This window comes from Trachymyrmex cornetzi, unplaced genomic scaffold (genome assembly GCF_001594075.2).
Source record: "Trachymyrmex cornetzi isolate Tcor2-1 unplaced genomic scaffold, Tcor1.1 scaffold156, whole genome shotgun sequence".
Taxonomy (NCBI): domain Eukaryota; kingdom Metazoa; phylum Arthropoda; class Insecta; order Hymenoptera; family Formicidae; genus Trachymyrmex; species Trachymyrmex cornetzi.
This window is the reverse complement of record NW_017296157.1, coordinates 2623017-2637263: the sequence shown is the minus strand read 5'-3', so window position 1 is coordinate 2637263 and position 14247 is coordinate 2623017. Positions and strand designations below refer to the sequence as shown.

Below are 14247 nucleotides of genomic sequence, written 5' to 3'. Positions count from 1 at the left end.
CTACACAATAGACAGATAAATACTTAGAAAAAAATTAGTGACGTTATGACAAGAGGTAATGTAGACAACAATCACGCAACATCTGTGAAATATCGTGTCCGAGAAATATAAAATGAATGCATTATAGTCTCGCTGACAACGGTCGTCAAGTTTTAAAATTGTTGGAGACTAACGATAAGATATAAATCTAATAAATTGCATAATCAAATAAGTCCAATCAATGACTAGATTTAAATAACAAAGGAAAAACTCAAACACAAATATCATAAAAAGCAAAAATATCTTTATGCTTGTTCTTTTCATTACTTTTTTAGAATTTTTTTCGTTGGAATATTAAGAAATAACTAAGAATATAAAATAATTAAAAAAACATTTGTAAACAAATCGTCTAAATATATATATTATATTATATATTGTATAGACATACATATACTATACCGCTCATTATTATTATTATTATATATTATATACATAATAATTATGTATACATATATACGAGTATATATATATATATACATAATCATCTGTATCGACTTACATATATTAAATCATCTGCATTATATTCAAATTTAAAGAAATTATGTTGAAATATTTTTTTATTTATAGAAAAAAGTGGTATCATAAATTTCACAAGCTTTCAATAAAAAACTGCAAGAGATAATATTTGCCAAAATATAATTAACGCTTCCATCATAATATCGAACGCACAATATTTCGTTTCTGTTCAATAACTAATAAAAAAATATATAAAATATCCAATTATAAATTAATAACTCTCCTTGTATCTCTAATTAAGTAATAAGAAAGAAAGAGAGAGAGAAATAAATTATACGTAAAATGTTATACATGTACGTTACATGTATGTGTCTGTTTTGACTACTAAAAAATTCTGAATATTAAAAGTGGACTTCGGCAAATCTTGGAAAGAAAACAAAAAAATGTAAAATAAGCAATGTGTCATCTTTGTAAGTAGATTGTCATGCAAACATGCAAACATCATTAACGCGATTCTAAGGAACGAATAGTACGAGTGCGCATTTTAGCATGTGTAAAGACGATTGAACATTTATGAAAATCTCATATTGATTATCATCGTATAAACACGATTGTGTGCACACAGTGACGTTTCGTGTAAGCAAAAGCGTCGCTGTTCCTTGAAATTATTGAAAATTTTATTATTCATGATGTCATGACAAAAATATTGACAGCTAAGAATGCCACTCTTCGCAATGACGTTATCTTCCATCAACTGGGAAACAAAATTTAATGAAAAATGACGTGTACATCGTTTTACGTTAATTTTCATAGTAGACAAGTTTCCCGGCGAATGTCATCTCATACCGTCAAACGAGCATGTAACTCAATGTTGCGCAAGACAGACTAGTCACGACGAGAATGTGAGTCAAATCTGCAAAAAGTGTTCTGAAATATCTTAAAATGAAAGCGCAAGAAAATGTTGAGATTTGAACGCCGTACAATCACGTTGCGTTCTTGTTCGTATATATATGATTTAATTTGAAATGTAACATACGAGGTCTATTTTTTATTTCTGCACGCTCTGACTGGTGTACACGGTGCAATAAATAGAAATTAAATAAATACGTTTTATTCCAACTTATTACACCGTCCAGAGAGTGCAGGAATAAAAAACAGACTTAACGGTATTCCTTTTAGGATCGGCGTGAATTAAATCATGAATGAAAAAGTATTCGAAATGTTCTTGCCCGATTTTGATTCGTTTAGAAATAAAAAGCCGATCTCTCTTAATGGACGGTTTATTTTAATGTGCAAAAAAGAAATAAAGAAAGCAGATGAAAAGAGCAGGCAAAATTCAATAATCCAAAATATGATTATACACTAAAAGAACAATTTTGCTAAAGTATCGAAACTTCAACTAAATACAGATTTAAAATAACTTCGTTAGAGTCAAGATGTTATGTAAAACGTTCAAGCTGGTTGCTAGAATGTCAAAACTTTTTGCAGTATTGCTCGTTGTGCTCGAATATCCTACATAATTATTTTGATAACATTAATTTACAAAAAAAAATATTAAGAATCTTTATTTCGGACCGCATATATAAGAAACATAATCAATACTAGAAAAATGCCTATTACGGTCAAAGCTGGATCTTCATTGCTTTTAAATAATTCAATCTTGAATTACTAATAAACACTATATATGTACTTACATATGTAGTCTTTTTAGAACTACAAACAAATTTTTTTTTATTACTTTAAACCAGATAAGGTGTTTCTTGTAGATTTTTGGATGATGAAAACGATGTCTTGAATTAAATTTCACTAGCACGTCAGTTTTTCCGAAATAATTGAAATTTAATGTGCAAAATATAGCTTTTTTACAATATTTGACTTTTTTTTTAAGAAGTTAACGTTATCTTGAAATTCTGATCAGAAGTCATGAATGTATATTGTTCATCCACTATAAAGTGCATTCTTTTAAATTTGAATATTGTATTTTTTTACATTTTATAAAGGGTTTAAGATTCAAATACACAGTTTTTCTAAAATAATAAATTTCCCACCTCTCTGACACTGAAGTCATTATGTTCATAATTTCTAGTTTGTGACTATCAATACACAGTGTAATTTATTGTTATAAATAAAATGTATATGTACGTGCGCACACGCACGTATGCATGCCCAGAGGCGGCGATCTGTATGTGGAATGGTGGAGGATTGCATACATGTGAATTTGACATGTGTGGAATTTCCAACTGATGTGAATTGGAGTAGACTCCCGAAAATGAGGAAGGGCTGGAGCTCCTGAAGAGTTAGTCTATCTAGGTGGGTCTAAATCTAAATGAGTGACCTCCCGAAGATCAGTCACTTCTTACAAGGTTGAATGGTTAACTAAGCACCAAACCGAATTCTTCATCTAATTGAACCGAACTGATCGTGAGGTATACGGAGGAACTGCTCTGTTGTCAACAGTTTTTTTTTTTAACTAGTACGCTTCCAGCTGGACACAGGCGGCTTCTGTTGGGCTCGGTATTTCTCGAGCCCAAGCAGGTATGTCAACTCCAAATCAAGGACCTCCTTCATTTCTGGAGGAAAATAGGTTTGACCCGGAATTAGTATGGCTGGAAAGACACAATGGACCTTGTCTGCGTGTTGTTGGTGGACCCCAACGGGGACTGCCTCCCGAGTATATTATTATTATTATTATTGTTAGTACGCTTCCGTGAGCCTCTATTTAGATCCCAAAAAACTGCCTTTTCCTTCATTTAGAGATTAATTATTATGTTGCAGTATCATGTGAGTGATGTGATTTACGATTTTTCTTAGAGCTATCGGGCGCGGGTTAGTTATCGTTACAGATTACTCTGAAAAATAATTCATTACAGTTTATACAATTATTCAAAAAGTAACTTTCATATATGTACGAGAAAAGGTCCTTATTTACCCTAAGTAACTTTCAATTACTTTCAGTTACTTTTCAATTACTTTTCTGTTTTCATAGTAAAACATCACAGGTAACATCAGGGAAAGCTCCAATTGCGCACATTGCTAATTGACTTTTTTATAAAAAAATATTAAATATCGTTAAAAAAGTTATTGTTTGGATCTACATCTAGTTAAATGCATAGATATAGCAAAACTGTTTTTTCTGTGTACATTAGAAATATTACGATATCGAATAGTTCATTATGAGAGAATGTTGCAGAAAATAAAACAAGAAGAAATGTGTTTACATTCCAAAGAAGAAGGAAAAGGACTGGCCGGATCAAATCTCGTAATCACGAGATACGAGAATCGGGATGAAAAATCGCCGTTCTAAGGCTGTGAGGAAAATCGAGTTCCGTTGGAACAACGCACGAACGGCCAGCATCCCGTTTACTGTTAGAAGGAGACCAATGGGCAACGGATCGCTTTCGCTGATCGCCGCCGCTATAACCGTCGTCGATTTACACCAACGACTGCACGCATCGTGACTTGCGTAACTTTTTGCAGACTGTTACATGTGACGGCAACTCTACTACTTTTTCCAAAGATAACCGGAATCACTCCCATTCCGGTCCATTTACTCACTTTCTTCTCTCCCGCGACGAACTTGACGTGGCGAACTTGCGTACTTCTCGCCAATAGAAAAGAAATCACGGCGCGGCGTATACAAAGCTGGATTTGCGAGGGAAATATATAGCCGACTCGATACGTTAAACGTACAGGAAAAACAATTTTATTGAAGCATTTAAAAATTTAGCTAGATCTAAAAATAATTTTGTTGAACCATCAAAATAATTTACGTAGAACACTAAACGTTGATAACAATACTACAAAAAGTTTCAACATTTCAGTAATCAATTTAAGCGTTTTAAAGTAGACGCAAAAATTAGCAGGTGGTACAGTGGTCTTTATACTAAAATAAAAAAAAATACATTTTTAACGTTTTCGATTTTAGTATAAAGTCCACCTCCTAATTTTGTATCTACTTTAATTCTATAAAAGGATTTTTAATTTCGTTTAGTCAATTCAGAGATTTTTATACGACGGAATTTGAGTTTTACTTTAGGATCCCCTTCGTCTTCTCTCTTATCTTTAGTTAGTACTATTCAAACAAATATTTATTAAAATTTAGTATATTTGTCAGTGCAGCAAAACCGTTTATTTCGCGCGAATTAATCTTTTTGACTACTGACTTTTGCCGCTACATAAAATTAAATGCGCTATTTCAATTGCGCAATTTGAAGATTAAATACAGACAACACTTCTCGTGCGAAAATATCATATCATGAATTGTAAACGATTAAATTTACTTTAAACTGCATTTAACGAGTAAAGTTCGCTCACTCAAGATTAAGTTAAGTATTTAACGAGATAAAGTTCACTCATTCAAGATCCATAATTACGCGGGCAAACAAATAGGTATACATTATTTTATTAATGTATATTCGCTGTTAATTTCTATTGCCAGTTTTGTTGATTTTTTACTTCCTACTACTGTCAGCCGAAGGTTAGTAGCTAGTTACGTATAAACTAGTTATTTTAAAACAAAATAAAATTGTAATTTATTTGTTCATGTCCTTTTCCGTTTATAATTAATTTACAATAAAACTTAATTATATTCTGCAGATATAACTATGTATATATACAGGGTGGCTTACGAAAAGTGTGACAAGCCAATAACTCGAAAACTATAGAAAATAGAAAAAGCAAATTTCAGACGAGAGTGGAACAGTTTTGAGGGGAACATATTTGTTACTTTTTTTTTCTAGGTGGAGAAACCAAAAAAATACGAAGGTCATCTCCACTTTTTTAAATTGAATTATATGATTTTTTACATAATATGATTCTTCTAATTATTCTGCATATAAAAGTATTAAGGTACAGATATGAAAAAATCAATAGTTTAAGAGATATTTTATACTTTATGCTGGTATGTATATATTGAATAAAATATTAAATATCTCATTAATTATTAATTTGTTGATAATCATACTTTAATACTCTTATAAACAGAACCTGTATATCATGTTACATAGATCATACATGATTAATGAGAACCATCCTGTACATCATGTTACTGAGAGAAAAATGTCGAACTATATTGCGAGGCAAATGTTACTTATGACATACATTTCCTTCGATATTTATTAGTTATGAAAAAATTTGACTATGATAACGAAATATACATTTCTGTGAAATACATATATCTCACTAACTGTAAAAAGGTAAAATAGATAATTTATATTGTGCTAATAGATGACTAATAGATGACTAAAATTGTACTAAGAACACAATTTTATTTTGCTGTATTTAAATATTTAATTCAGTAAAAATGTATAATAAAAATGTAAATGTACAAAATATATAATAATAAATATATTTCTCAAACAAATTTTAAGTATGTTTTTCTCTGGGTATAGATAAATAATGCACGATAGAGATTTTTATGCAGGAGAAAGAAAAATTTTATTAATTTCGATGTTTTATGCATATTATATCCGATCATAAATGCTGTTGTTTACGATCGGATATATAAAACATCGAAATTAATAAAATTTTTGCTAAATTATAGCTTATATAAGAGAGGAAGACATTTATTATTCAAACACAAAACAACATGTTACAATATCATCAAAATGATATTAAAATAAATTATGACTAATCGAAAAATGACTTTTAATAATAATTTTAGAATCATTTTGATGTCATTTTGATGTCATTATAACATTTTGTTCTGCTTAGGTACATTAAAGCGTGTATGTTAAGTCTATTTGCAATTTAAATTTATCAAGGTTTGGATGTTTGTGAAATAAGAACTTGCAATCCTAAAATACTACTGAGATAAATTCCTAAACTTGCAGTAACTTGATGATGATAAATCATGATCGTCATGATAAAAAAAAGCAATTTTCTATGCACTTCATGTGATGCAATGATTTAATGAGAAAAAAAAAATCGAAAAAACGGTTTCGCTTGATGCACAAACGTACCGGTATGTCCTGTTTACTGATTTTTCCTCATAATATACTTTTTGTGTAAAGTTGCAAAATGTTGAATAAATTATAATAATGTAATTAATATATGTATAGCATATAGGATCGTGTATGTTGTAATATAATACGAAGAAAAAAATCACAAAAATCTGTGCTATTAACGCTCTCCATGCAAAACATCGGATCAACATTCTCTTTTTTCTTTTAAAATTAATTATATTGTTTTACATTATTAGATATTTAGATCAGTCCTCTCTAATATGAAAACATATTATTGGGATCACAAAAATCAATTGAAAATAATTTTAAAATTATTCAAATCGAATATTGACTATCGTATACTATTGATCGTTCCAATAGTTTTCCATTAATCCAATAATATTTTTCCGTAAGGATTGTGGCTGCATAAAAACAGTTATCAATATTCATATATTAAGTTCAAAAGTTTCCTTTAGAGCTAAAAAAATACGAAATAACAAATCATTAAAACAATAATAATATATCATTTTATAGGAATTATAAAATATTCATAAGATAATAATTCATAAATTAGAATAATCATCATATAAAATGAAAATTTATCATACGTATTTACGTTCAAACAGATAAAATACTTCCGTTTTCCAGCCTATATACGGAAAAAAGTTTCTTAAGAGAATATTAATTTCCGTTAGGAAACAAAATTATAACATAAGCGAAGTCTCAACTGCAGAAGAAATAAATTGAGTCTTTCGAAATTAATTATAATTAGATGCAAGATAAATAAGACGCTTTTGGCCTCCTGGATTAAGCAAATTTCACACTTGACGTTACACCATACGGGATGCTACAAGCCATGACAAAATGACGGTTGGACGTCGTGCCGCAAGATGGCACCAAATTTGCGATGAGGCCAGTCGTCGCGACCTACCGGCTGCCAAGGTTGCCACATTGCTCTCGCGCCCATGACATCTGTTCATTCCGCCGTTTCTGTCATTTCCGTCTACGTGATTATCTACCCAGCGCGATTATCAATTAAATAAAGAACAGCCACGCGAGATTTAAGCGCGAAGCGCTTTCGAACGAACACCGTCGCGTAATCTCGTACAGCGGGAAAAGAGAGGAAAAAAAGGGAGTAACTCGCCGGTAAAAGGAAGAAAGAAAGAAAGAGAAAGAAAGAAGCCGGTGCGGAAGTGCGCGTAGGTAGCGGAAGGGAGGAGGTAACACAGGGGAGAGCAGAAGAGAAGACGGGAATGACGGGATTGCGCCGGTACCGAAGGGAGACGGAAGGAGTGCGGTGGTAGAGTAGAACTAGGTAGGCAGGACGCGGTTGGCGGTCGGGGAGGAAAGCGCGATCGACTACGTTCGCCTGGTTAGCGGGCGAGCGAGCGGCACAGACGTGAGACTCGTCGGCGGCAGCGGACGACGGCAGCGTCGGTGCTAAAAGGCGGGGACGGTCGTCGCTCGAGCGTGACCGCGTGTGAGCTTAGTAACGGCGCCAGTCCTCTCTCCTCTCTCTCTCTCTCTCTCTCTCCCTTCCTCCCTCTCTTGTCTCTCCTTTCGTCTCCGTCGTCCCTCTTCTTCCGCTTCGCCTCCCCCTTTCGTGCATCCACCGCCGGGCGACGTTAGAAGAGGAGGAAGACCGACGCGTGCCGCCCGCCTGACGGACTGAAGAAAACTTGCGACCGACGCCGACGGCGAGCAGTCGTTACTCGAGTTTACCGAGCCGCGGCCAGAGGCGACGGCTTAAAAGCTTGTAATCTCGTCGTTCACTTGCTTTTCCTCGTACGCGGCACACTTCACGAGGTCGCGGCCGCTGCGCGGGAAGGAACCCGACCGACCGCCGGCACCAAGGGGAAATAACGACGATCACGGAAGAATCGCCGAGGTTGTTGCCTCCGCGCTTACCGTACTCCAGCGCGGAAGGTGGTGCTTCGCGTGCCGTGTATGCGTTTATGTGCGCGGTTAGGTGACAGAAGGAGAGACACCGACGACGACGACGACGACGAGGAACGCGGGGTGCTGCCGTTATTGCTACTGCTACTGTTACTGTTAGATCACGTAGTCATCGACGAGCTGCTGCCGGTTACGTGGTGCTCGTCTGATAAAGGGTGCTCGGTGACAGCAACGGATACGAGTGGACAGGTACGGGAGGACCATCGCACCGGGGAGAAGAAAGAGACGTGTAATAGCAGGTGGGTGTAACCCGCGCGATCGCGTTATCCGCGACGCCGCGCCGGGGCGGGACCGCGTGATCGAGGAGCGTGCACGCGCGCGTGTACCGGCGTTACTTTGAGGTTAAGTGACGCACCTGCGATCGATCCGCCCTGTGAACTGTGGAGAGAGAGACCCTGAGCGACCTGAGAGAAGCATCAGGAACGCCCAGAGGTAACTGATGGTGCACGGGGATACGAGGAATCCGACCTCGTCCTCGCGAGTCACGCTTGTCCTCCTCGTTGTCGAGGATCAACTTTCTTCCGGTTGACGATAAACGTTTCACCTGACATACCATTTTTTACGACATATCGTTTTACGGCATATCGTTCATCGTTCTCTCTTTCTAACCAATGGACTGTTGAGAGAAAAGTGTTTGTGGTATTTGTGTGACTATACTTGGGTCTGTCCGCGTTGCTTGCACTTTTTACATTCGGAATCTTCGATTTCTTTCTCTTTAACACGCGAATATATATTTATTTCGTTTTAAGTGCAAACACTGTTGCCTTTTGGAGATTTCAAGCTACGCGAACCTCTACGAAACCTCTTGTAATTGTATGATAAAATAATTTGGTTAGGTGCAGGGTGCTCCATTTTTATAGCATGATTCATACTTCATACTATTCGTTTTCACGGGTGTCAACTATATATATTTTTTGTATATTATATAGTTGTTATTTTGTATGTGGTGTTATTAACAATTATAGTCAAATGGCAATGCAAACAAATCTCATAGAATTACACAGTAAAATAATTATAATTAAATGCTTCATTTTTGTAACATGATTCATACTATTCACAGTCATTGTTGGATGGCAACTATATTATATATATTTTTTTTGTTTATAGAATTATAAATATTGTTATTATTATCAACATTGTAGCGACAGTAACTACACAGAAAGAAATCTGTTAAGGCCTTGGCACATAGAAAAACTTAAGACATAAGACTTAAGCAGTAAGGAAATCAACATGTTGGATTCACTATTGCTTACGTATGATCTTACGGTCTCTATTGTGATTGGTCGATTCACTTACTGCTTAAGTCTTAAGGCCATGGCACACAAAAAAAATTAAGGCGTAAGACTTAAGCAGTAAGCGAATCGACCAATCACAATAGAGACCGTAAGACCATACGTAAGCAATAGCGAATCCAACATGTTGATTTCGTTACTACTGAAATCTTACGTTTTAAGTTTTTTTATGTGCCAAGACCTTTACGCTTTAAGTTTTTTTATGTGCCATGGCCTTTACGATTTTGGCACGGACAGTCAATACTACTATCGCGTGGCTTATTTCAATGCGCTAATAGCGCCATCGTTCAATCTGTTTATGCATGAAGTCATGCAATCATGGCACGAGAAATCTCTATGAAAAGAAAGAATGAGATGCTCGCTACGGTCGTACGAGCTTTTTACGGTAGCCGCACGAGCGCAGTACGCATAAAGCACCCCACTTCACCTGCGAAATTCGCTCGAAACCCGTGCGATTTTGGCATGGCTTATCGATTTGATAGTCAAATTTCTAAACCACGCCTTCTATAATGCATTGTGTGTTAAAAATTAAACATTTATGTGAAAAATGTTGCAGCAGTAGTAAATGTATTAATGCAAGTATTTGATGATTTATTTAAATTATAGAATTTGTTTCCTGAGTAATTTTTTAATCATTACATTCTTACAGAAGATTATAAAGACCTTGGTGGAAAAATTTTGCTGAAATTTGTGTGACATTTCACCGAAATTGTTGTAAGTTTTGAAACACATTTCAGTGAAATTTCAAATACGTAATTTCAATAATATGTATAATGTAATACTTATAAAGTAATATGATAAAGTAATAATAGAAATAAAAATAAACAAGTTACACAGTCTGTTAATAATAAAATTTATTTATATATAAATCATTTTACTTTATCATATTACTTCATAAGTATTACATTATACGTATTTTTGAAATTACGTATATTTGAAATTTCACTGAAATGTGTTTCAAAACTTACAACAATTTCGGTGAAATGTCACACAAATTTCAGTAAAATTTTTCCATCAGGATCTTTGTAATCTTCTGTAAGAATGTGATAATTAAAAAATTACTCAGTAAACAAATTCTATAATTTAAATAAATCATCAAATAGTTGCATTAATACATTTACTACTGCTGCAACATTTTTCACATAAATGTTTAATTTTTAACACACAATGTATTATAGAAGGCGTAGTTTAGAAATATGACTGTCAAACCGACAAGCTATGCCAAAATCGCACGGGTTTCGAGCGAATTTCGCATGATGAAGTATGGTGCTTTATGCGTACTGCGCTCGTGCGGCTATCGCAAAAAGCTGGTAGGACCATAGAGCGCATCTCATTCTTTTTTTTTCATAGAGATTTCTCGTGCCATGGTTACATGACTTCATGCATAAACAGATCGAACGATGGCACTATTAGCGCATTGAAATAGGCCACGCGATAGTAGTATCGACTGTCCGTGCCAAAATCGTAACAGATTTCTTTCCGTGTATGAAAACAGAGCTTTAATCATAATTACTTTATTACATACTTTATTATATGCTATTTGTAGTCATAAATAGCAACGCAAACAAACCTTTTATAATTACATGAAAAAATAATTTAGTTAAGTGCTCCATTTTTATGGCATGATTAATACTATTCATAGTCATTTTTAGTAATCATTTTAGCCAATTATATGTATACATTTTATTTATAGAATTATAAATATAATTATTATTACTAACATTGTAGCAATAATAATTATAAAAACAGAACTTTAACTATGATTATTTTATTTTGCAATTATAGTCACAAATATCCAAATACTTTTCTCTGTGTTGTAACCCAAATTCTTTCTAATCCAATTTTTTTCTAATTTGTCGAGAATTTCAAAATATGAAACTTGTTTGTGTATCCCGTGCGATATCTGTCATCCTTGAACGTAAAAGAAATTAACGGTAGAGAAATTTAAGATTCATCTCGTCTCTTTTCATTCGTTAACGATGCATTCGAGTATCTTCGATCATCATCGTTGATCTTTTTATATCAGCAAAATTTATTAAGCTTTGTATCTCGATAAGCTGTCACAAAGGAATTTAGAAGTTTATACATATATGTATGTATGTGTATTGGTATTATAAAGTTGAATAATACGTCAGGAAATCCATAAATATTTAATAATGTACATATACATTTTACATGGATATAGAGTAAAAACGCTAATTGTGGATCACCCTTTAAAAAAAAAATTCATATTTTTTTTATCCAGAACATCAAACAACTAATAAAATAGTTTAATAGTTATCATTGATTATAAAGATTTACATTATGGATGATTTTATTTCATTTCATTACTGTTTTATGTGTTTTAATTTGAATTAAATAAAGTAATGATAATTATCCACAATTAAGACCCATGTACTAATTGCGAATCAATTCACCAAATGCTTTATCCATTTTGATGGCTTTACTATATCCCATAAGAATAATAAAAATGATTTGCGCATGCATATCGTAATATATATAATGAAATTATAATTAATGATCCACCATCTAGTTTTAGGATCTAATTGTGGATCATAATGCAATTTTACATTCAAGGTTATTTACAATTATTAACAATTAAAAATCAATGAAAAATTAAAATTACAAAAATTAATGAAAATTAAACGTTTAGCTACAAAAACATTAAATTATGAATGATAACACTTTTTGCATATAGACATGTATACTATTTCGATACACTTAAAACAAATAAATCTTTTCGGGACGGCATCATTTGTAAGATTTGACAAGTTTTTAAACATTTTTATAATAAATTTACGCAATAAAAGTATTGTTATAACATTGATTAAACAATCACCCGCGGGCACATTTAATCTCAACTGAGCATAACGTTGATTTCTTTCCATGAAATCTAATGCTATTTACTATTTACTATAAAAACCATAAGGCAATTCTTATGATATTTGAATGAATTTTGAAAGATACATACGTTAACCTCGCACATTTAATTAGTTAACGATATCAATAAAATGTGTAGCGCTTCCTAATAAATTGAAATCAATTGACACTTGAAAGAGATAAAACAAATGCTAAAGAATCTTATGATATGTACCATTTAATGGAAAATACTATGATTATTTAAATATAAAATGATCTGGAACTGGTGCCTGATCCACATCTAGTGCTTTTACTCTATATTTCATTTCTATATTTTAAAAAGATAACTTAAAAATAAAATACTACTGCCCGAAACGATGCCGGAATTGATATTTATGTCAATGATATAAATAATGTAGGCGCAATCTTTCCAATATATTTCGAATTCTGTTTCCCGGATGGTAAAAAAATAAAGACAGACAGTGAGAATTTTTAGGGTTTGCTCGATAAATCTTTAACGATGTATTTAGATAAAATCTTTTAATAATAAATATTAAACTTTTTTATGTCAGTACAATTTATTAATCCTTGCGTCTCTATTTCGTACATCTGTGAAGTTGATTCCACTTATTCAAAATTTGGAAAAAAATAAGCAGAGTTCTGGTTGCCCCTCTCCCTCCCCCAAAGACTTCTAGAGTTCTCTATCGGTTTTAAAAAGAATCCCGTTGATTAAAGCGGTGAAAACGCCGTTTGAAGTATCGGGGGGCTAACTTCACGAATCCGAAACTTTGAAGGGCTATAACTTCATCATTTATTTTAGTATTTCGATTCATGTAGGCTAATCGATAGAACTCTTTCTATCAGAACGACCAATTTTCGAAAAAAATTTTCGACCTATGCGGATTTCGAAAAATTCGAAAGACTTTTTTGTCATTAGGAAGGCGTAATTTTTTTTCTAACATAAAAAATTGATCCGAAAACCCAGAACGAATGAGAGTCAGCGTGATAGTCGGTACGCAGAATTTAATCTCTCAAAAAATCTTTCTTTATTCCATAAATCCAAAAAACATTGTACGTTTCGACTCACTTTGAAGTCTTCCTTACCAATACAATAAATACTGCTTTTTTCTTGAATGCTTGAACGAAGTCACTATCAAATTTATAGATTTGATGTTGTAATATCTGTTAGAACATTAAACCAAAAAATCTTTCGCCACATTTTCACACACAAGGACAAAAATTAACACAGCTGAACATTTGTACTAATTTGTACCATTGAAAGTAAGTTAAAACTTTATATGTTTTCTTCTTAAAATGACTTTATTAGTATATACTTACAATCTATGAGGCATTCCACGTCAAACCGGGTATCTTTGAAACATTATTTTATTTTTTTTATTTGCTAACATATCAGAGGAAAGTCACCGATACTGATATAGGTCTCCTAAAGTGACACCCCCTTATTTCTCAGAAACTAACTACTGCACTTTATCAATACTAATAAAATAATGATCTCTGTTTAGTTAATTGAAGAAGTACAAACTCATAATTCGTGTATTTGTGGCTTGTTTCTATATAAAATCAGCTATAAACGAATTCTACGAATACGAAAATAAAATTCTTACGATTTTCTTTTGCAAATTGCGTAGTTTAAATAATAGTGACTATATTATTGATAATATTACGTCATTTTAAATGCTTGT

At 33.2% G+C, this 14247-nt stretch overlaps 1 protein-coding gene across 1 annotated transcript in view; it reads left to right on the top strand.

The window, feature by feature from the left end:
* Positions 1 to 7385: 7385 nt before the first annotated feature.
* The window catches only part of LOC108758433 (elongation of very long chain fatty acids protein AAEL008004), a 46796-nt gene continuing 39934 nt past the window's right edge, over positions 7386 to 14247 (top strand). Inside the window, exon 1 of the mRNA XM_018503417.1 lies at positions 7386 to 8632. The gene's annotated coding sequence lies outside the window, so the exon portion shown is untranslated. The remainder of the gene's footprint in view (positions 8633 to 14247) is intronic.